The 22,901-nt window shown below is 40.6% G+C and overlaps 1 long non-coding RNA gene across 1 annotated transcript; it reads right to left on the reverse strand.

The window, feature by feature from the left end:
- Window positions 1-7,987: 7,987 nt before the first annotated feature.
- Window positions 7,988-13,832, reverse strand: LOC120559961. Its single transcript, XR_005639394.1, has 6 exons — window positions 13,629-13,832; window positions 12,387-12,416; window positions 12,107-12,266; window positions 10,562-10,689; window positions 9,356-9,451; window positions 7,988-8,779 (listed from the first exon to the last, which is right to left on the reverse strand). It is a non-coding gene; the product is annotated as an uncharacterized LOC120559961 (long non-coding RNA).
- Window positions 13,833-22,901: the final 9,069 nt, after the last annotated feature.

Consider the following 22,901-nt stretch of genomic DNA (forward strand, 5'->3'; position numbering starts at 1 on the left):
AAAAAAAAAAAAAAGATAAATCCAGCACACACATACACATGAATCCCATTCTATACACTTTTGCATCAATCAATGACGCAGGATGTGTGGGTAGAAATACAGACGAGGCATTTTGAATCTCTCCCCTGTCCTAACTGCATAGCTAATCATACACATATCTCATATCTTCACTTTCATCATCCACAATACTCGTTGACAGCTGAGAGTCTCACCACGGAGCACAAAATCACACCACTGAGTTTGTTTTTCCGGGGTTAGATATTGTATGAATGAATGAATGAATAATTTTAGTATTGTGTCATGCTGTAAAAAAAAAGAAAAGTATGCCCAGCCCAAACGGGCTTACAAGACACCATCATTTATAACAGGGGACCAAATATCAGACCAGCAATACAAATTAGACAAATCAACCTTCTTGTCTTTATGCTTTAGAGACAAAAGTCGAAAACTTATATCCATTAAATCTAAAAAAAAAACCACTCCATTTCCAGGGACTACAGATGAAAATGAGCTTATAGCTAACTCTGGTACTGCTAAGGAGCTGTGCATCGTCCCTGTCAAATAAATAATTCAAATAAATTTGGTTCCATCAGTACACCAGAATTTCAGGATTTAAGATGGGTGTTCTTAACTCATCATCGTAAGGACAATACAAATGAAAATGGGATTCATTCTCAACTTCTCCTAATTCACATCATTCGCACAACCTTTTATCTTCCTGGATGTTTTTATAAATAATTCTTTTTGTAAATGCCATACATTTGAGAGGAATAAAATATAAAAAAAAGAAAATAAAAAATCTTGGGACAATCTGCAAAAGCAAAACCCTGACGATGGCTCTGCAAAGCTGGATGCATCTAGATCTTCAACCAGGCCGGTGCTAATAACATCAATAACACAATCACACGTTGACATCACCGTCGGCAACACAGCGCCGATCGCCACGCGCCGACGCACCGTCGTCAGAGGCGGTAAATATGTCATCAGGGATCCAGATGTGTCAATTAAAGCCACGTAGATTCACAGCGAGATCCCTCGTCTGACTCCTTCCTTTATTTGTCTTTCAGCTCCTCCGCCTAGCTCAAGGATATTCTCATTAGCACATTAATGCAACACAAATGAGAGGGACACAGGAGACAGCCAGGGAGCCGAGTGGGGAAAATGAAGATGTGCTTTTGGGGGACGTGCGTCACTTCATGTGGGCTAGCGTTGGAGCTTTACCTGGCGAATTCAGCAGTGTTTCAAGCGGATATTGGCAAACAATCAATAAATACATGACATCATCAGATACAGCAAGAGATTTACATTATAAAGAACTTAAACCTCTCAGGTCTTGGGGCATATTTCTCATTTTTATACATATCTTCTTAAATTCACCTTTAAGGGTATTTGCAGGGCTGTAGTCAAGGCAACCTTTGTCGAGTCCAAGAGAAGTCCAATACCAAGTCAAGGCCGATTCCAAAGAGGTTCAAGTCTAAGTCAAGACCAAGTCCAAAGAGGTTCAATTCAATTCAATTTTATTTATAGTATCGATTCATAACAAGAGTTATCTCGAGACACTTTACAGATAGAGTAGGTCTAGACCACACTCTATAATTTACAAAGACCCAACAATTCCAGTAATCCCCCCAAGAGCAAGCAGTTCAAGTGTAAGTCAAGACAGAGTCCAAAGAGGTTCAAGTCCAAGTCTAGACCGAGTCCAAATGAAAGACAGAAATAACAAGAATCCTGAAAATAATTGATGCCTGATGATTGAGGTATATGATGCAGCCAGGCGTATACCAGGTGACCAATCTCAACGTCCTTCTAGGTGGATTTTGAATTAAACTAATAGCTGTTTTCTGAACCAGCGCGCTTCCTCAATGGTTTAGTTTTAAAGGAAAAAAAGCATATAGTGCTGAACTCGGTCGGGACCAACTACAATATTTGACCAGTGCGAGACAAGTCCAAGTCCGGACTCAAGTACTACAGCCCTGGGTCTTTGCATATAAACTGACGGCCATATGTTTGATACAAAAATGTTCTGAACAAACTCAGCTTTCTGTACAGCGAGGCCCAAATCTGTCCTAGAGCAATGTGTAAAGAGATAATTTGGCCCTGAAGCTGAAAAGTTGAAATTCGCTACAAATCTCTTGTGAAAACAAACCTCCATTCATGTGGACAAATTGTTTTGGTGATTAAAGTAAATCAGACCAAAGTCTTAAGTATGTATGAATAAAATAGTAGATGCATTTATAATAAAAATCTTTTTTCAAATCAAATAGTTATATATGAAAGACACGAAAAAGCACAATATTAAATTAAATCTGGGCAGAAATCTATACAGGGTTTTCCCAAGCATTGTAAGTTTCAGGTGCAGCACCCGAGCCATTTTTGGCAGCACCTAAACCGAATGGATGTGAAATGCGGCAAAAAAAAAGCGCCAGAAACGTTGAAAAACGCATCCAACAAACTGAAAGACTTTTCTCAGAGATGATTGTAGTTGGACTTCTTTAACAAGCTGTGTCTTTAAGCTTTTTGAGTGTTTTTTATTAATCATCTGATCTAGCTTCTCCAACGTTTTAGACACAAATATGGGGATAATAACGGTCAAAATGTATATCAAATTGCACCCTTTTTCTTGAGGAAGGACCCCTTAACCCCCCCCGCCAAATATCCGCACCTCAGTCTTCCACAAACCGAGGAACAGACACGGTCTGTATATCTTAAACACATTTCTGAAATTGCTAAAATATTGATAGAGACATTGAAAAAACATTGTTTGGACGCGACCTCAGAGGGTTAAAAGTTGAAATAGTTAGGTCAGAATGTGCAGAGTAAAGGTGGTTTCCAGCTATCACAAGAGCCGGCGTTTCATTTCTTCTTCATTACTGATCGCCTGTTCTCCGTGCGACCAGCCACTGTGTTCAGTATTATCTTACAGCCTTTGCCTTCAGCTCCATGGTTTTTGTCATAGTTAGTCTCTGCGGGGGAGGTAAAAAAGAAAAACCCGTAGACATCATTCTATGAATTATTAAAGGTGCTGGCGCTAATTTATTTAATGAATTAAGAAGAGTCCGGTGGGGGGTATTTCAATAATGGAGCACTGTTAGTAGTGTTTTAATAAGGATGGCACACACTGATTGGGTAATTACATCTTAGCCCTCCCCGTGCTGCTTCACTCTGGGGCCACGGGAGGAGGAAGCAGTGTGACAGAGGAGAAGTTGTCTGCCTTCAGTATTTACCATAAAACACATCGTGACATGCAGTCCTGCTCGCTGGCCGCCCGTCAGAGATGAGAGTTTCTGCAGGTTTCACCAACTCAAATTTAAGACCACTATGAATAAAATATAAGACCTATATCACGACATCAAAAGTAGTAGGCTTTATATGTGAGCAACTGGCTTCAACCAAGCCCTAGTCTCGCATTGCCAGACCTTCCTCCACAGCGCTTCGGAGGAAGGTCTGGCTAGTCCACACAGCATTCCGGCATGGGAGGAAAACATGCTCTGGTTTATTGGCAGTTCTTTAAACCAATCGTAATCATCTTGGGTGGTCCTGAGCTAGGGATGCAGCCACGGCGCCTCTGCAAAATAGCCTCGGGAAGGAACTTGTTTTGGTGGAACGTGTACGTTCAAAAATTGTTTTAGTCGTGCAACAGAGAACTCAGATTGGACAGATAGTCTAGCTAGCTGTCTGGATTTACCCTGCAGAGATCTGAGGAGCAGTTAACCATAGTCCTCACAAATCCACCGGAGGTTAGAACGCCAACACAGAGAAAGAGGAAGGTTACGGACATCCGGCCGAAAAGAGGGACATACGGCAGAATTTCTGGAAATTCAGAATTTCACGCCCTTAATTCAGTTATCCAAGCCAAGTATCGCTAAACTAAAGAATAAAATCAGTTTTATGTCTGTGGTACAATCTGAAAGAGACTCGCGGCAATAACATGAAAGCGGATTGGCTGCAGTATAAGTTGCATGTTGGTCTCATATGTAGTCGTAACACAGCAGATTATATTTGGAATAAAGAAAGAAAGAACTACAACACCACGGAATACAAAAAATTAAAGCGCTCCGGGAGCTTTTCAATGAGCATCAGAGGAAGCGTTGCATGGATGTAGGAAAATAAAGACCTCTTTAAATTATTTAAGACCTAGAACAAAATACTTGAGAATATTTGAGACTTTCTAAAGCCTAAAATTTGGATCTTGAAATTTTAGACTTTTTAAGACCCCGCACAAACCCTGCAGATGGAATTGGGTTGTGCCTCACCATAGTCAAATGAGAGGGTTGTTGGACAAGCAGCGCACAATCAATCAATAAGCAAACGTGTTCATTTTGTCTTCATTTTTGATATATGAAAAAGGGTTTAAGTGGCTTTTTTCGATTTCTTTTAAATTGAGTTATTACAGGCCTATTATACCAGATAACTTTCTACATACATGCATACATACAGAGTGTTTGCATATGCATGCATACACTTACCTACATATATACATACATACATGCCTACATATACCCATAAGGGTCAGTACTTATATACAGTACATTGCCATCATAAGGTGAATAATATCCTAAATAATGATAACTATTATGATAATAATGATGTTCATCATCATCACCATTATCAACATTCTCACAGAATAATACTACTCAATGTCTATACTTATCTAGTGTCATGTCTTTGAACCCTTTCAGACAATTAAACTTAAAAGGCTATTTTCAAATATAAAAAAATAAGTCAAAAGTTGTTGTTGTTAACATTAAGTGTATTCCATGTATATTAGGGCTGCACAATTTGTTTTTTTCTTTTCTTCAAAAGTAAATGTATTATAACTGGCCTATAAATGAAAGTTACACATCAGAAAGTCAAACTTAAAAGGCCATTAAAAATGTAAAAAAAATAAATAAATAAAAAGTCCTCAGTTCTTTTTGCAACAACATTAAGTGCATTGTATGTCTATCAGTTAAAGGTGTACCTGACATGTCTAGTAATACTACCAAAGTAATACTACCATTCATCATTTTACGGTTACAAGCCTAAAATAATCATGGCCATTACATTTGTCTCAAATTCAACCGTAGTAAATCAAAAGCTGAGTTCCAAAAAAAGCATGCAAATTAGTAACGTCAGATAACAAATCTTTATGATTACTAACACAATAAAGACACTCGTATTGTGCCCACATGAACTCGTGATACCCAATTATGCATTATAGCGGCAGTCATAAAACATTACAGATGTATCATATGATGAATTTAGGCACCAGTGACTTGAAATGTTTGTTTTGTATCAGAGTCACGTCACAGATACCCATGCAGCATCGTGATTTTGGAACAGTAGGTGTGAAGTAAAAAATGAGCATCTTAAAAGCTTTTCTTTGGCTGTTGAAATACTACAATTTCAAATATGTCATGTGAGTTTAGAGCTGCCACAATTAGTCAATTAATCGATTAGTCGATCGACAGAAAAATCATCGGCAACTATTTTGATAAGTAAGGAATTGTTAAAGTAATTTTTCATGCAAAAATGGCAAAAAATGCTGTTTTCAGCCTCTCAAATATGGAGATTTCCTGCTCTTTTCTGTGTTATAGGTTATTAAACTGAATATCTTTGGGTTTTGGACTGACAAGACATTTAAAGACATCACCTTAGACTTTGAGAAACTGGGATGAACAATTTTCACTATCATCATTTTATAGACCAAACGATTCCGTGTTTAATCGAGAGAAAAAAAAACGGCAGATTTATCGATAAGAAAATGAATCGTTAGTTGCAGCTCTAAATGAGTAAATGTGATGACAGAGCAATTACATGTCATTTTTCTATCTTTGGCTATGTCATTATGTAATCTAAGTCAGGGGTCTTTAGCGTATTTTAAGCCAAGGACCCTTTAACTGAAAGAGTTATATAAGTTACATATTAAACTGGGCCTACAATAATGTGTAGGGCAACCTAAAACCTTTATACATACCTTTGTTGCACAGAATACTAAGCTATTAAAATAATAAATGTTGGCATGATTTTATAAATAATTTTTTAATGAAATAAAAAAAAACATGGCACAGTGAATCCTTAGAATTAACTGGATCTTTGGATGGCCATCTTAGTTACATTACCTATAGGCCAGTGAGCAATGGGGATTTATATTTGCTTATATTCATGTTAAGACTTTTTAATTTTTGAAAAAACTTTTAAAAATTAACAATAATTTGGAGGTGCCACTGCATTGACTCCGAGCACCCACCTTGGGGTCCCGGACCCCCTGTTGAAGGTCCCTGATCTAAGTTATTAAATATGCAGAATGATGACATATTTTGGAATTTCCATTCCATTAGATTAAATGTGATGCTTCCAACCAGGGGTTTAGCCATCATTTCAGAAGTGAGGGGGGGGGGGGAACAGTGTTCAGGAGGATGATTTTTATTGAAAAGATCGTCTCCCATTTGTCTCTCCAAATCGCGGATTCCAAGTAGCCTACATTTCATTTATGATTGATGGAAAAACTGATATTTTGGCTGTAATAGCTCAAATTTGGTGGCCTCTGGCAGATTCTAATGGCACAATTCCATCATATAAACTGATCTTAATTATTGCATTTAATGAGTTTTCCTCCCTACATTCTTTTGTATGTAATTTTTGTATTGCTTATATCTATATGAGTCTATCAATCAACTGATGCAACCTGGGTAATCGCCTACTTATGGTGCGTTCAAATCAACTCAGACGTGTTGTTAGTGTGGGGGACCGACATGGAAAGTGCGGGGGACACCACCCCGAACCCTGTGTCCGCTACGCCCTTGCTTCCAACCAAGTCTGACAAAGTGGCAAAGTGCAGATCATTTTAATGCTCCTCCATCATCTGTGCATGTTTACAGTGATTAATAACAGCAAAACCTTTCAAACTATGTAATAGTTTTCAGCCAAAACATCCGTTACACTCACACCTCCAACACCAAGCCGTTGATTTTCTTAAAATCGGGAGTCTGAGGTAAATGCAGTCTTTCTGTATATATATTTATATTAAAGGTTCGACTGCTGCTCTAGGGGTCTAATCCAGCTTCCTATCATCAGCAAACTAAAATACAGAAAGTTGAAACGTGAGAGAAAGGGAGGTGAGGAGAGGAAGCCAACACCGGTCGGGTTAATAGACAAAAAGCACGACAAAGCTATACATTTTAAATCAAAAGTGTGCAAATCAAGTGTTGCTGCTGCCGTTTAAGCATCAAGCACTTGTTTTAATATTGCAGTAATGATAATAAAATATTCCACTGGTGCAAGAATTAAAACACAGAAGCCATAGGAATTACAGTGTTCGTATAGAATAAGTGAAGTGATCAATCCAGTTAGTGTTTGATTGTTAACACTTAAACCCCAAAAAATAAAAAAATAAAAAAAACGAAAAGGAGAAGGACCATAAAGGAAAGTAGATTGAGGGGATGGAGGAAAATAATCATTCCTCAGCAAAAATGTCAGGCTCGGTTATGAATTTTTTAGAAAGCAATAAAAGCCCACAAGCCGCGTCTGGCTCGGCATTCAACACATCCAATAGCTCGCAGTGGGACAGAGAGAAGGAGCGAGCACTCTAAAAACAAATACTGCACTTTACTTAATTTAATTAGTGAAACATTTTTACACTCAAAAATATTGAGTAGATTACAAAGCTTTGAAATCAAGTAAAACAAACCATAAATAATGAGTAGATTTTAGTAATATTTTTAATCATGTCTGAATGAATTGATTTAGTAGAATTACCAAATAGAATTAAGTAAATATAATTGAAAGATTGTGTAAACCATATAGAAAATATTAGCAGAAGGCACAGAAGAAAGTGAGTAGATACAAGTGAAACCATTAGTATGACATAACTGACTACTTGCCTATGATTTATTTAAAATATTTGTTGTACTGACTTATTTCTTTTACTCAATTTAATACATTGTATAGGTGTTTTCTACTTGATGTCAATACATGTTAACCTAAAAATATTTAAGTACGACCAAGATCTCACAAAACATGAACGTTTTATTTGATTGCAATGCATGCACATGTGAAACACTAGTAGCAACATCAATGACAAAGTATAGCGCAAATAAGTGAGAAGTGCATAAGGTATCCTATTCACAATGTCGCTAGACACTTATAACAATCTGAACCTGTTAGATGCAAAAACTTGACTCCGGCCATCGGGTATCAATCATTTACACTCAAAAAATACTGTAGTCATCTTTTAGCATTCTACATTTACACAACACATTACAGTCTGCAGGCAGGGTGAGACACTGATTTTATACACATCTACTTCGAATATAAAAGGACAACCCAGAGCAATGTTTTAAAAGGAATAAACAACTAAATGGCCCAGTCATAAGGAACTTATGTTGTAAATGTGTTTACACCCAAAGACATGGAAAAATAAAGCGTAATAAATTCATTCTTGTTATAAGAATTGAAATCTGTCCAACACTTTGAGCCTGACCACACCTGGAGATTGTCTGATTAAATAAAACATATTTTCTCATCTGAACAGCTGCCTCTCAGCAACCTATATGACCACATTGTTTCAGTCTTTGCACCTTTGCTGAAAGGTTTCCGGAATCCACTTCCACAAGCAAACTCAAAAATGTATTCATGAGTTTTGGGATATTTCAGATCCAAAGCATAGGGTCAGTGCTAGCAGGAAGCAACAGGATCTGCTAAGATCCCCAAGATGGTTGAGTACAATGGAACCTTCAATGACGATCCCAACATCATTGACCTGTCCACTTTTATTCCGGAACAGGTACACAGCCATCACCTGTGCATCACATTGTAAAAGGAAACTGGTTAGAACAGGCAGGCAGGATGTCACCAAAATAGAACAAATCCATTATCATAACAACTAAATCAATCAGTTGTACAAAGATTGTATAGTAAGTTGAGTATTCTTTTAATTAACTTTGGGTTGATTATTTCTGTTATATGCTTAATTTGTTCGAATGTTGGTAAATAAAAAAACATGCAAATAATAGTATCTAGGTTGATACAAATATATAAATAAAGCTTGAATAAACAAGTGACCAGCGCTCTGTGCAGCAGTAGGGTAAATGGGCATTAAACTGTATAAAATAAAAACAGTTATGGTTCAGTTTGCTTTCTATAGTATTTAGATTACACTTTCAAAAATCAACATCAGGCACACCAGTAATGTCTAATTTTCAGTGGACAGCTAGAGCTACATAATAGCTGTGTATTTCTAATCACAACAGTTTAATAAGGGTTCTTTCATTGGTTAAAGAACAAAGAAAATACACTGATGTGATGGCAGAAGCAATAATTTCAACTTTACACATTAATTGTAGGGAGAAGCCTGAAATCCATATATTGGACTCACCTCAAACTCTTTGATCATCTTCACCAAGGTGATTGATGATTGATCATTGATGATTGATCGGATGACTTCTATGGTTTTCTGAATGGAAATTCCACTCTGTTAAGGAGAAAATGTATTCTTTAATGACAAGATACCTATTCACTCAGTGCACATTATGGCCTGGAGAAATATTAAAGCGCCCATATTATGCTCATTTCCAGGTTCATAATTGTATTTAGAGGCTATATCAGAATAAGTTTATATGGTTTAATTATCAAAAACACCATATATTTTCTTGTACTGCACATTGCTGCAGCTCCTCTTTTCACCCTGTGTGTTGAGCCCTTGTGTTTTGATACAGAGTGAGACATCTCACTTCTGTTCCATCTTTGTTGGGAGTCGCACATGCTCAGTAGCTAGGTAAGGACTACTAGCCAGTCAGAAGCAGAGTATGAGGCGGCCCTGACAGTACCTAGGTAAGGACTACTAGCCAGTCAGAAGCAGAGTATGAGGGCGTGCCCTGACAGTACCTATGTAAGGACTACTAGCCAGTCTAAAGCAGAGTATGAGGGCGGCCCTGACAGTACCTAGGTAAGGACTACTAGCCAGTCAGAAGCAGAGTATGAGGGCGTTCCCTGACAGTACCTAGGTAAGGACTACTAGCCAGTCAGAAGCAGAGTATGAGGGGCGCCCTGACAGTACCTAGGTAGGGACTACTAGCCAGTCAGAAGCAGAGTATGAGGGCGTGCCCTGACAGTACCTAGGTAGGGACTACTAGCCAGTCAGAAGCAGAGTATGAGGGCGTGCCCTGACAGTACCTAGGTAAGGAGGACTACTAGCCAGTCGGAAGCAGAGTATGAGGGCGTGCTCTGACAGTACCTAGGTAAGGACTACTAGCCAGTCAGAAGCAGAGTATGAGGGCGTGCCATGCTAGCAGCTAGGCGAGCATTACAACGTGTGTTACAAAGTGACAGTTTGTCTCTGAAGTAAAGGCTGGACTACAATAGAGCTGTTTGGAGCAGTTTGTGAACAGCGCTTTCTGTTCTTTTGGAGATTGTAACCTCTTCGTTTGGGGACTTTGGGCTTTTTCACTTTGTAAACCTGAACATGAAAAAAAATAAATAAATAAAGGAAAAGGGGGAAAAGCCAAGAAGCATAATATGAGCACTTTCATGACAAGCCAGGTGGGGGAAAGCAGCAGCTAAACAGAGGAGTATACTGAAATACCTGTAGGAAATATTCATTTCTGCACGATGTTTCTCTCTGGAAAGGAGTTTAGGGGAATGAAGGTCCAAAATTGACATGAATTTTGCCTCAAGATTTATGGTGGTGATTTGTTGAAACTCTGCGTTGACCTTTAAAAAAAACCAAAAAAAAAACAGAGATTGTGATAATTTAACTGGCTTAACACATAAGTTACAATACATTTCCCTCTTATATTTAGAAAAAAGACCATCAGGACCAAGAGCTGTACTAGAGCAGTGGTTCCCAACCTTTTTCCTTGGCGCCCCTATTCATGTCTAAGAAAAGCTGAGCCCCCACGCAAAACCGAAGTTGAGGTAACTCTCGAGATAGAGCCTTACTTTCTTTTTTGATACAGAGGAGTTATCAGCACATATGTTTCATTCATAAAATAGTGATGCTGTAGCGGCAGGAAAAACAAGGATACAAAGAATGGCACAGAAAATCATTCTTAAAAAAGGAAGATGTGTTCAGAGTTTTGCCGACCGGATAGGGCAAAAGTTTAATCTATCAACTAGCTCCGCTACCTTCCTCGTTGCTCTGCCTGGTTGTAGCACTATTCTATTACGTGCAGAGGGAATTTGAAAGACAACCGTTTATCCCGCCCCTCGGATCGAGCTCCGTCATAGTGAGTTCCCAGACACTACATCTTGATGTGGGTCTGGCTTGTCAGGCTAATATTCTAGTGTATTATCATAATTTGTTTAACATGTGCAATTTTCTTTTTTTCCCCTCAACCTCAAAACAGATAAAGACTCGCGCCCCCCCTGTGATCTTTGCCACCCCCCCTGGGGGTGCCCGGACCCCAGGTTGGGAACCACTGTACTAGAGGATTGCAAAGACAAATTTTCAACAAAATCCCTGACAACCATTTCATCAACAGTGCAGTTATTGTGTCAAAATGTCTCACTAAATTTGGAATATACTGAGATGATGATGTGCAGATAAACTGAAGCTGTTCCACCAAGTCATCTCTACATTTATCAGAGACGTTATAAATGCTTTCTCACTTAAGCAAGAAAGAACTGATAACTTTCACAATCCAAATCTACAGTGGCATCCAACTCCACATCAAATGCAAACTGGCTGTCATGGTGTCGAACACTGGTAGAAATCAGAAGTTTTACAATAACATCAGCTTTTAAGTCCTTACATAAGTAGGATTGGTGCTTTCGGCTTGTATGTGTAGCATAACATATGTTAGTTTTGAACTCACAACCATCAAACACACACTCTATTGTTTCTAGTCTTTCAGATGAGTTAATGTGTTGAAAATTATCCTTGGTAGTTCGGAAAACATAAGTCCCAAATTTTACATTTAAAAGCTTTGACATCTTGCTGATTCAGTTTCCACTGATCTGTGTGTATGTAAGCCACCCCAAGTTTTAAAAGAACATGGACAGTTCACACGAATACAAGGAAGAAAATGTCCACGACCTAAATCTCTGTTTCAGTTGGTAGTGTTTAATAAGTCCACCCTTTGATGATGTGACAAATCAGAGCTTACACTGCCATCCCATGAGCTGTTACCTTAAAGAGGAATAAAAGCTAGGGAGCCTCGATAGCTAGTGGATCGTGTCCTGTGAGGCTCAGTCCTTTACGCTGTGACCTAAGTTCAAATATGGCCTGCTGTCCTTCGCTGGTGTCCTCCCCTCTTTCTCACACACGCCTTCCTGTCGCTCCAGTTTCTCTGTCAAGTTAAGCATACATCGAAAAAAAGAGATATAAACCTTTATTGCCATAGAAGTTGATAGACTACAGACAATTAACCCATTTACCCACAAAAAGAAAAGAAAAAATAGTAACTTACCTCATATTTTCTTTTTCTGCTGTTTTCCATCTGAAAAACATTTTTTTTATATTTACCAAGGATTAAAACAACTCTTGAATTTAGGATATGAATTTTAAGAACAACTTTCCACAAGAGTCATGAATTGCAATTCCAATTAATGAATACTGCTCCGTTCTGCCAGAGCAATGCACGATTTCCTCTATGACTGAGATTTAAAGATCAGCATGTCATATAAATTAGGACAGAGCCCAGCTTATCCTTCAGTACAAAGAGAGAAAGACCAACAAATGCAAAAACATACAGTAACAGTAAGAAGGCCCTATTGAAATTCAAATATTTCTTCTTCTATTATATTATATATTATATTAATTACATTGTTACTTAATTTATTATATTGTATTCTTGAAACTTTGGAAAGGTTAACCTAACAGTGATAGCAATAAAGCATATTTAATAAAAAAAATTGAGAACAAGTGGGAGACAGATGCCTTGTAGCGGTTTAGGAGAGGGATCTGTGCGCAACAGCCTGTGACACTGAGCTTCAGGATAGAACTAAATAGGTTCTGCTTTTATTGTGACAATCGCCCGACTCCACCACATGCGTGGCTGACTAATTCATTAACGCTACATTTACGTCAGGATTTCCCACAGAAAAGCCTCCCACCTTAACTACTGATGCTGCCCGACCCGTCATAGTCCGGCGCATTCGCCGTTCGGCAGCGGCCATCGGCGTCTGCCGGTAATTATCGCGGGCCCCTCCGCGCTTTTGACCGCTGGGGGGAGTGCCTTTCACTGTCTTTGTGGTATAACCCTGTCTCTGATTTTGAAGAAAGTCAAAGAAAAAGAAACATTAGCCTCGACAACTAGCTAGGGGCTAACATCACGTTCAATTAAGTGACTTGAGCAAGTAAAAATATTTTTGTCAGACCTGCCTCCAACTTAACTAGACCTACAAGGTGCAAATGTGTTGTAGTTATACAAGTTAGAGACTAATGTTAAACTGTAAGTAATATCAATGTGGCTAATGTAGCTAAGCTTAGCTGTAGCTAGCCTTCTGAAGAAAATGCATAGCATGTGCAGACTCAACCATAGATATATAAGACTCAACTAGCTAGCTAGCTAGCTAAAGTGTGCTAACAAGTCAAATTAGCTTTGGCAAAGAATGACTTCGACGTGACAGTAATGTTGGTCGACTGATATTTCATGCTGCTTCTGTAACTGAGATATATGTAACTTATTATTGTGTTAAATGTTACTTACTTGAGGTATTGTCGGTGGAGTCCAGTAAGACCGTGGAGTAGCTGAGCCCGCCATGCCACATCCCTGGTGTCGGCTCTCTGAGCCAGAACCGTTAGGAAATGACGTCACGTCCTACCCACTTACTCGTTCTTTTAAGTTGTTTAGTAAAGTCTCCAAAAATATTAAGTTGAGTTGTCTAATAATTGTAGTTCTTAAAACTAATTGCTATTCATAGTGTATTCTTAAAAATGTTGTTGAAACATACAGTAATTATTACAAATATCCAAACAATGTAATCGGTCAGTCAAGTCATCATTTCTTTTTATTAAATAAACTTACTTACTACATGTATATTTTACACAAAGATTGCTGTTTGAGATTCACTCATGGATTTTGATACAGTTAACCCAAATGCTCATCATAATGAAGGTCAGTATTTTTTTAAGCAAGAATACCTTTTGTAACTCTTACATTTACAAGTCCCTTGAATTATTTTTTTTGAGTGAGGGAGAGAGAAAGATAGAGACCAAGAGACAGGGAGAGAGAGATAGAGAGAGGCTGTCTAATGGGGAGGGGGGGGGGGCTTCATTGGTCCAGGCTGGGCCTGTAATGGGACTGGATCCCGATCAATAGAGACGCTCCTCGGGCCATTCGTAGGCGTAATGACTTTAGGTTTCTCAATAATTAAGATATTGTCACAGTGCTGACTGCAGGGTCAGGCAATCATTAACCCCATGTTAAATATGCCTTTGTTTTAATTGCTTTGCCGGGGCTCCTCCAGATATGCAAGGGATGAAAATTAAAGGGACAGCAACCCCTTTTTCCTGTGTGCATGCGTGAGAGTCGGGGAGACGGGGAGAGATAGCAGCCCCGAGGCGGCGATGTATATGCGTGCTGTTGAGGTGTCTTGTTTTCAGCAGCCTATTAATTGTCCCTATTTTTAGCTGTTGGAATAAATTCTCTCTTTTAACAGAGGCATCAACTGTGATGTGGCAACATTTCCTGCTCTCTTTAAATGTAAAGGTATTATTCTGGAGTTATGAAACGTGAAAGGGAACCAACTGAATTTCTTTTCTTTTGAACGCCGGCTCTATTGAGCGAATTCTTACGGAAGGTCGCGTCGTCTGATTTCTGTTTGGGTGTTTCAAAAGGCAACGTGGGCGCTAACAGAGACTGAATTGGACCAAAGAAGTTGCCAAAAAACCCTTATTCAGCAGTTCCATGACACGATCATAGCACGTGTCTTGGATATATTTACATCTTGCAGGGGCGACCTCGAGAAGTCGACCATTTGGCGATTCAAATGAGCCGGATTCGAACAGTCGAATCGTCGCAGTGTGTGAAAATGTGTTCATTATGTCCTGGACAAATCGATTAGTTGTTCCGTGGATCGATCAGAATTTGGATCAGTGTTTCCCAAAGTCCCGAGATGACGTCTTTAGATGTCTGGTTTTGTCCACAACTCAAAGATATTCAGTTTACTGTCACAGAGGAGAGAAGACAGTAGAAAAATATTCACATTTAACAAGCTGACAGAGAATTTTTCTCAAACCAATTTTATCGATTATCAAAATAGTTGCCGATTAGTTTTGATGGTTGACAATTCATGATGATTCAATTTTGCAGCCCTACAAAGGATCATTCCATTCATGCTATATGGGGGTGCTGATAGTCAGATTTTACATGGAATTGCTTGGTTTTTCCCAATACATCATAACACATTGCCTGTTTTAGTATAAATGTCAGCCTAATAATAATAATGTTAATAGCAAATAGAAGTAAGGATACTCGTGTGGACAAAAATCTAAAGTGCCAGTGAGTTTTGGTGAGTACTGGCCCATTTCACTTAACTCGACACAGTCTTTCAAATATTCTGGGCAGCGAGGCTGAATGGGGAGCCGATGGTGGTAAAAGAGGGCTGCTTAGCTCTTCTGTCACACAGGCACGGTAATATTCCTAGCTCACTTCCCCCCCCCCCATCCCAGCAATCACTCCCGGCCACTCCTGCCCCAGCTGGGTGATGAGAAACAATGAATTTATATCCGACGTGCTGCCATTCTTTTCTCTCTTCCCACACAAGAGTCCTGTGTGCTTCCCTCACTCCCCTCTGCCGCCTCGCCATTGGCGGTTGGTAAATGGACTAAAGCGCCACTCAATAGGCCGATGCACTCCGTCAAGGCGAGGGGGCTTGACCTTTCCTGGCGTGGGGAAACGCAATTCATATCGGCCCCAGACCAGCTGCCCGCTAAACGAGCATCTCATCCAATTTCCAGGCTCTTGCAACACACAAAACAAGACCTGTGTGTGTGTGTGTGTGTGTGTGTGTGTGTGTGTGTGTGTGTGTGCGTGTGTGTGTGTGGGGGGGGAGGTGGGGTGGGTGGGTGGGGGTTTGGTAGGCTGGGGTGGAGTGGCGTTGGGGGGAGAGGGGTTTTGTGGGCAGGGAAGTCCTGATGGATTTTAGATTGGTTTCTCAATTTCTCTTCACTCAGGAGAGGCGGGGGGAGAGATGAGACAAAGAGGAAAAACAAACAGCACAATATGTGTGAACACACACACACACACACACACACACACACACACACACACACACACACATCACCAAAGGTTGCTTAGGCTGACCTCTTGATTTACTGATTATTTATTTACTTGTCGAGCTGTTTATTGTGCCGTGTTGTTAAATGATTTTATGGGATTTCGCTTGATATATATGACTGCACCCCCCCCCCTCTCTCTCTCTCTCTCGTTCTCTTTTTTTTTTTTGACTGAATCTAAATCATCAAGACCAGACAGACTATTAATGACGGACCACCAAGAGAGACGGTTACTGTGGAGACCGCATTCCCCCAGGACTCACTCATGACGAGCACACAAACAAGAATATAAAACACACAAATGCGCACACACAGGAACCCACACCCACACCCACACACAGTAGACTCCACTCACTGAACGCACACTCACAATCGTACTTGGCAAAGATACAAAAAAAAAAAAATCACACAATCATTTGCTGCAGCGGAAGGTGTTCTAGTGTGTGTAGGGGTTCATTCAACACTTGGTTGCTTTTAAAGCCCGATCATTTATTAAATAAAAGAAGTTGGTGCGCACTGCAAAAAGGCAGAGTGAATTAAATGTAGGATTTGTCATCATATGCGCAGGCGAGATGAGACAAGTCCATTCGGATGCAAGGCAAGCAAACTGTCGGAGAGAGAAATGAGGATCTGCCACGAGCACGGCGATGTTTTTGCATATGTGGGTGTGTGTGTGTGTGTGTGTGTGTGTGTGTGTGTGTGTGTGTCTCGGAAATCTGAAGACAAGTGGCTGGTGCATCAAAGCAACACTGTGGCCTTAACACCACATTAAGTCCCTTCTCTGTCTTGAAGGTGGCCGCATTAATTGGACTGCTGTCTGCTAACATATCCTGTATGTACGATAGATTTCACACATGCATGTGTCTGTCCACGTGTTCCCTCCGTCTTCCCTCTCAGCTGTTTGAATAAATATTTGACGCGCCATATATTATTTATTAGATATGAGCTTCATTTATCGAGTGGAAATAATATGGTATACATTTCAATTTTGCTTTGGCTGATCTACATTTTACCATGCGCTGCAGGGTTTGTGCTAAGGCATGCAGACAAATGCACTAAGTGCATACACAGAGACGCGTAAACAAGCACACACACACACACAGACACACACACACACACACACACACACACACACACACACACAGGCACAAGGAGGTAAACAATTCCCACTTTTGAGAGCGAGAGTTTTTGCCTTGGGCAACAAACCAATCATAGCTCTGCTGTATGAGCATGTTTTTTTGTATTTTTTTTAGATAAACAACTGGTATTGGTAATTTGGCACAGCTCCCTTGGATACGCCGATGTGTGAGCGGTGTGTCCTTAAAACTGTGAGTGTACCAAATGAGCCGCAGCAGCAGCACTAAGTCAGATACAGGGGCACGGCGCCTGGGGTCTCTTGGGTGCTGCTGCATTTCCCTGTAGCCCCTCAAGTCTGTCTGCCAGTGTCTGCATGGCAGTGTTAGGCCTGGCCCAATTAAACCTATTTAGAGAGCCTTCAGCCTTGGGCTCGCCAGGGACTCAACATGTCGTCCTACCTTTCACAACACATGTGACTTCCTGCCCGTATGATGTAACCGTTCGACATTTTGGCGGAATATGCACTTTTTCCGCACTCGGGTTTTTGAATGTTTGTTATTCTTATTCCTAAGGTATCGGCGATACCTGCGTTGTGGAGACTGTCCTCGCCGGCTCCCTTCACTCTCGGTGGTAGTGATGGGTGGGATGTGGGATGTGGGTTGGCTACATGGATGGAGATCACATTTCCTACACCCCACAAAAGCAAACACAGCTAGTCTGCAGTGTGTGCCGTGCATCCCCGGAGTCCAACTGCTGCTCTGAAACCAATTTAGCCGCCCGGGCTGGATGGAGTGAACCTCACCCCCCCCACCACCCCCCCCTCCATCTTTTCTTCTATCCATCCATCCCTCCCTCCCCTTTTCCTTTCCCTTCTGTCTCTACTCCAGTTGCCTCTCCCTGAGCGTTACTCCTTGGAAGACACACTGAGACAGAGGGAGAGGGAGAGAGGAAAGGGTGGGAGAGTTTTGGGCATGCGAAGGGGGGAAAAAGAAGGGGAAAGGGTTCTCCTCTTTCTGAAAATCACGCTCTGGATCCGTCTGGAGGGGCCTAGTGTGTTTGGATTGGCATGGCGGCTGGCAGACGACAGGGGGAGGTGGAGCTGGAAGAGAGTTATAAATAAACATTTCAACAGGGCTGGGGAGAGGTGTCGGCGGCCTCAGGCCACGGACCTTCTTCCCAGGGCTCGTTGGCGCCCCTCCAGGTCACATTACATGAGTAAACGGCCGCACAGCAACACAGGGGTGTGTGTGTGTGTGAGACAGAGAGAGAGGAGAGACCCAGGAGGGTGGAGTGTGTGTTGCCAACCTCAATGCACCGAGACAATTAGCATATTATTACATAAAGACAACATGTTGCATTCACACTACCCTCACTGACAGCATGCTAAGATGTTGGTCTATGATGGGAAGTCATCATTCATTTATATCCATTTAACATTAACGGATGAAACGGCATGTTGCCTATACATTTAATACTATACAGTTAAAATATTTTAAAAAGGGTAAATTCTTCTAAACACATAATGTCTCCCTAATACAAAAGTATCAAATAGTGCAACAAGTCCTCCAAATCACACAATGCTCTATGGTTGTTTATTCCTAACCCTCTAATCAGATCCAAAGGAGCATTTTCTGTCCTTAGGTCTGAACCAGAGACCCTAACGATCGCTAACGTTGTGAAACTGTCTAGGTTTAAGCACCAAAAATACTTAGTTAAGGGAGAAATCCGGCGCAAAATGAACCTAGGCGTTAATAACACGTGTCCGAGTTTGACCGTTCTCTGGGATGTGTTTTCATGCTAATCGAATGTGACCAGTTTTATCGCTAATTAGCTTATAACGCTAGCAGTCAGGGCATGGGTAAAGTAAAAATAAATCGTTATTTCTATACCACTAACAAGGCTCAAAATATCACCACACTTCCACGGTAGCATAACGAGGGTCCCTACATGAACACCGAAGCATTGAGGACTTTGTAAGTGGACAGACAGTTGATTAAAAAGGTAGTTTATAAAAACAGTACTGTTCACGTATACAAGCGGGCGCCATCTTGGGAAAACAGTCCCAACCGTGCAACGTGAGCTGAACTGTCATGCTTTTCCATGTAATTTACATTTCATAAACGTAATTCCTATCGACCCATTGGGAAATCACGGACCATGGGAGATTTCAAGTGATTCATAGCGATTTCTTTTTACTTTACCCATGGCCCGATGACTAGCGTTATAAGCTAATTAGTGGTTTGGGCAGAATTTTTGTAAATTCATTTTGTGGATCAATTGTATTCTCGCTAGTCTCGCATTACCAGACCCTCCTCCACAGCGCTGCGGAGGAGGGTCTTGCTAGTCCACACAGCATTCTGGGATGGGAAAAAAACATGCTCTGGTTTATTGGCATTTCTTTAAACCAATCACCAATTGTTTTGGGCGGCGCTAAACGCCAGACGGAGCCACGGTGCCTCTGCTAAATAGCCTCGGGGAAGAACTTGTTTTGGTGGAACATGTGTACGTTCAAAAGTAGTTTTAGTCGAGCAACAGAAAACTCAGATTGGACAGATAGTCTAGCTAGCTGTCTGGATTTACCCTGCAGAGATCTGAGGACCAGTTAACCATAGCCCGTGCGCCGGAATTTCCGGAGGCACCGGAGCAATTCTCGCACACTTTTTTCATTTCTTTTAACCGTTTGCAACTTTTTTCTTCCTCTATGTGCAGTAGATTATAAAAACAGCCAACACACTACATCAAGAACACACGGAAAATAAACCCCAGACAACGATAACAGACACACACACAGCTCTAAGCAGGGCCTAGCTCTGATCCATCACTACATTGAAGAGGAATAAGATGAAAAATTGAAAAATGTTGCACTTCTGCCAAGCATACCACTGGCATTTTGAGAGAAGCCACAGGGTTAAAAAGAAAATACAGTGAATCCAATCCTGGGAACAAGAACAGACGCCCAGTACTCTGCCAGCCTCTGGCCAGACTCAGAGCAAAGGAGTTGGGCACTGGGTAAGAAACCCTTGGCAGCAATGCCTGGACTCTGCACTACTTATGTGTTTTGGTATGCCAAAAATGGATATGAGTGCAAGGTGTGGCCTAAGGAAAGAGTATAATGCAAACTATTTAAATCAATTTAACAAATAAAAATACAAACTATCACACAAATAAATAAAAAAGTCTGCAGCTCAGCACAGCACCAAAACTATGGAACTCCCTACCCAAGAATATAAGACATGCTAGCTCCCTGAACATATTTTAAACAACAATTTACAATTATTCAACGTATTCAGACTTTATTGATGCCCTGAGGGAAATTGTTAAGTTCAGCACTGCTAATTGTCACACTGTTGGTTTTATTATCATAGTTTACATGTTCAATTGTTCCTAATATTTCCCCATGTTTTATTTTGATCTTTCACATATTCTATTGTCCTTGGCATACCTGTTCTTGATACTTGCTGCCTCTTGTTGCTCATTTGATTTTATCACAAACATGTCTGCACTTGCTTTCATTGTGCGCGATTTGGTTCGTTTTGCGGTTTCTCACTTTGTTGCGAAGCACTTTGAGCCACACTCTCGGTATGAAAAGTGCTATATGCTGTAAGAATGTCATGTACTGTATCTGTGTTTACTGTGTGGGATGTATGCCTCACAAAACTGAAGGTCCGTGTGAGAAAACGTGTGCGAGTACACACTACGTTTTATGACTTCTGTGTGCAGATTTCTTTGTCCAGTACAAACTCCGGCTCTCAGATGGTTTTCAACCCAATCAGGCCTCAGCACCCCCCTCGAGTTCCCCTGTGTAACCCCGGCTCACAGTCGATGGGGCAGATCCCACAGTTCTGCTATAGGAAAAGAGACATTTTGGTTTCATGGTTACTTATTGCCGGCACATTTTTCATGGTTGTACTTTGGCAGAGAGAGCTGGTGCCTTTGGCTTGAGCTGACCACATCTGTGCTCCACAGGGGTGAGGAGCGAATGGGGTAATGGTGATCATTTTCGGATGCTCTAAGGCACATGTGTCAAAGTCAAGGCCCGCGAGCCGCAGGTTTTTATCCGGGCCGCATATCAACTTAGGTTCACAATACATTTAATCTGGTTGCGCGCTAAACCCAGAAAGACAGGAAACTGTTTCTCAAACTGCAGTTACGCGACACTCAACAGAATTTGGCAGATTTAAAGACTTTGAGACTTAGAAATTCCCCCAGAAGAAGAAGAGACTTTTCATATTCAGGCTGTGAAACAGGTTGGCTGTGAGTCGGCTGTGTGGTAGCCTGCTTTTAAAACAACATCATCTTTGTTTTGCTTGATTTGCTAAGAAACTCTTTTGCTGCCTTTTGTATGGATTTAATGTTAACAAAAATGCGACGAAAGTTTCAGAGAAAGCATAAAAAATGACATGCAGTAATACAGTCATAAGCATGTCAATTAACTCTACATGTCTGGCCCTTGATGTGCTTTTTTTTATTTTCCAGGGTGGCCCTTAGTTTGACACCCCTGCTCTAAGGTGTGGACGGGAGCGTGCCTATGTTCCCACAGCCCTATGTTTCCACATTTCTAAGATTTTTTTCCAAAATTAGGCCCTATGTTCCCACATTTCCTTTTTCATAAATTTGTATCAGATTTTATCCCCCTAACACTAAAACAATATTGTGGGAGGATAGGGCTTAAATTGAAGGGAAATGTAGGAACACAAGACCTTATTTTGGAAAATGTCCTAGAAATGTGGGAAAATAGGGCTGTGGAAAGATAAGTAGTATATACAATACAGTAATACATTCTAAATAGTGCAAATAGGGCTGTGGGACCATTGGGCTGTGGGAACATAGGGCTGACCCCGTGTGGACAACACGCTATAGAAATGTGCTGTCGGACAGAAAGTCTTTGTACAAATGATTGTGTTTGAAGACAAATTTTGCAGCTGGACCATTATATAGCAGCTAACTTTGGGACTTCTTGAACACATTAAGGCTTTCATAAAAGGAAAAAAAATCTTCCAAAAAGCCAAAGCGATAAAATACAGTTTTTTTAAAAAAGGGCTAAAAACAAAGAAAACTATTAGGACGAATGGTGGATCCAGCTGCATTTTTTATTTAAGATGAAAGGGGAAAAAGAGAAGGGAAAGAACTCTGAAGAAGAGGAAAAAGAACTCAAAGGGAGATGTAGACCACAAAATGCTATGAAGTCAGAGCGAGCCTATCTCCTTTTTAGTCAATTGTGGTTTTGCTCCACGATTTACTACAAAAACCTGGCAGTGTCCGTTGGGGCTAGTTAGCAGATCCCACTGATATGACTGGAGCTGGGGGGCTTCACCACATGCTTGGCCGGGGGTGAAGGGACTTGTAAACACTCGGAGGCTGTGGCTGTGTGTGTGTTCATCCACCTGCAGTGTGGACGGACACAACTCAGCCTCAGCGGTCGGAGACTTCAAGTCAACTTTATTGTCAGTTCTGCAATATGTGCCAGACATACAGAGCAATTGAAAATACATAGTGCAATAAGAACACGAACAACAAATATAATATAAAAGGTAACAAATATATACAAATAAAGAAAGATAAGTAATATATACCAAAAGTAATGAATTTTAAATAAGGCAAAAGTCAAACAGTACAGAAAACTAAA

Source organism: Perca fluviatilis, chromosome 6, assembly GCF_010015445.1.
Source record: "Perca fluviatilis chromosome 6, GENO_Pfluv_1.0, whole genome shotgun sequence".
In the NCBI taxonomy this organism is placed as follows: domain Eukaryota; kingdom Metazoa; phylum Chordata; class Actinopteri; order Perciformes; family Percidae; genus Perca; species Perca fluviatilis.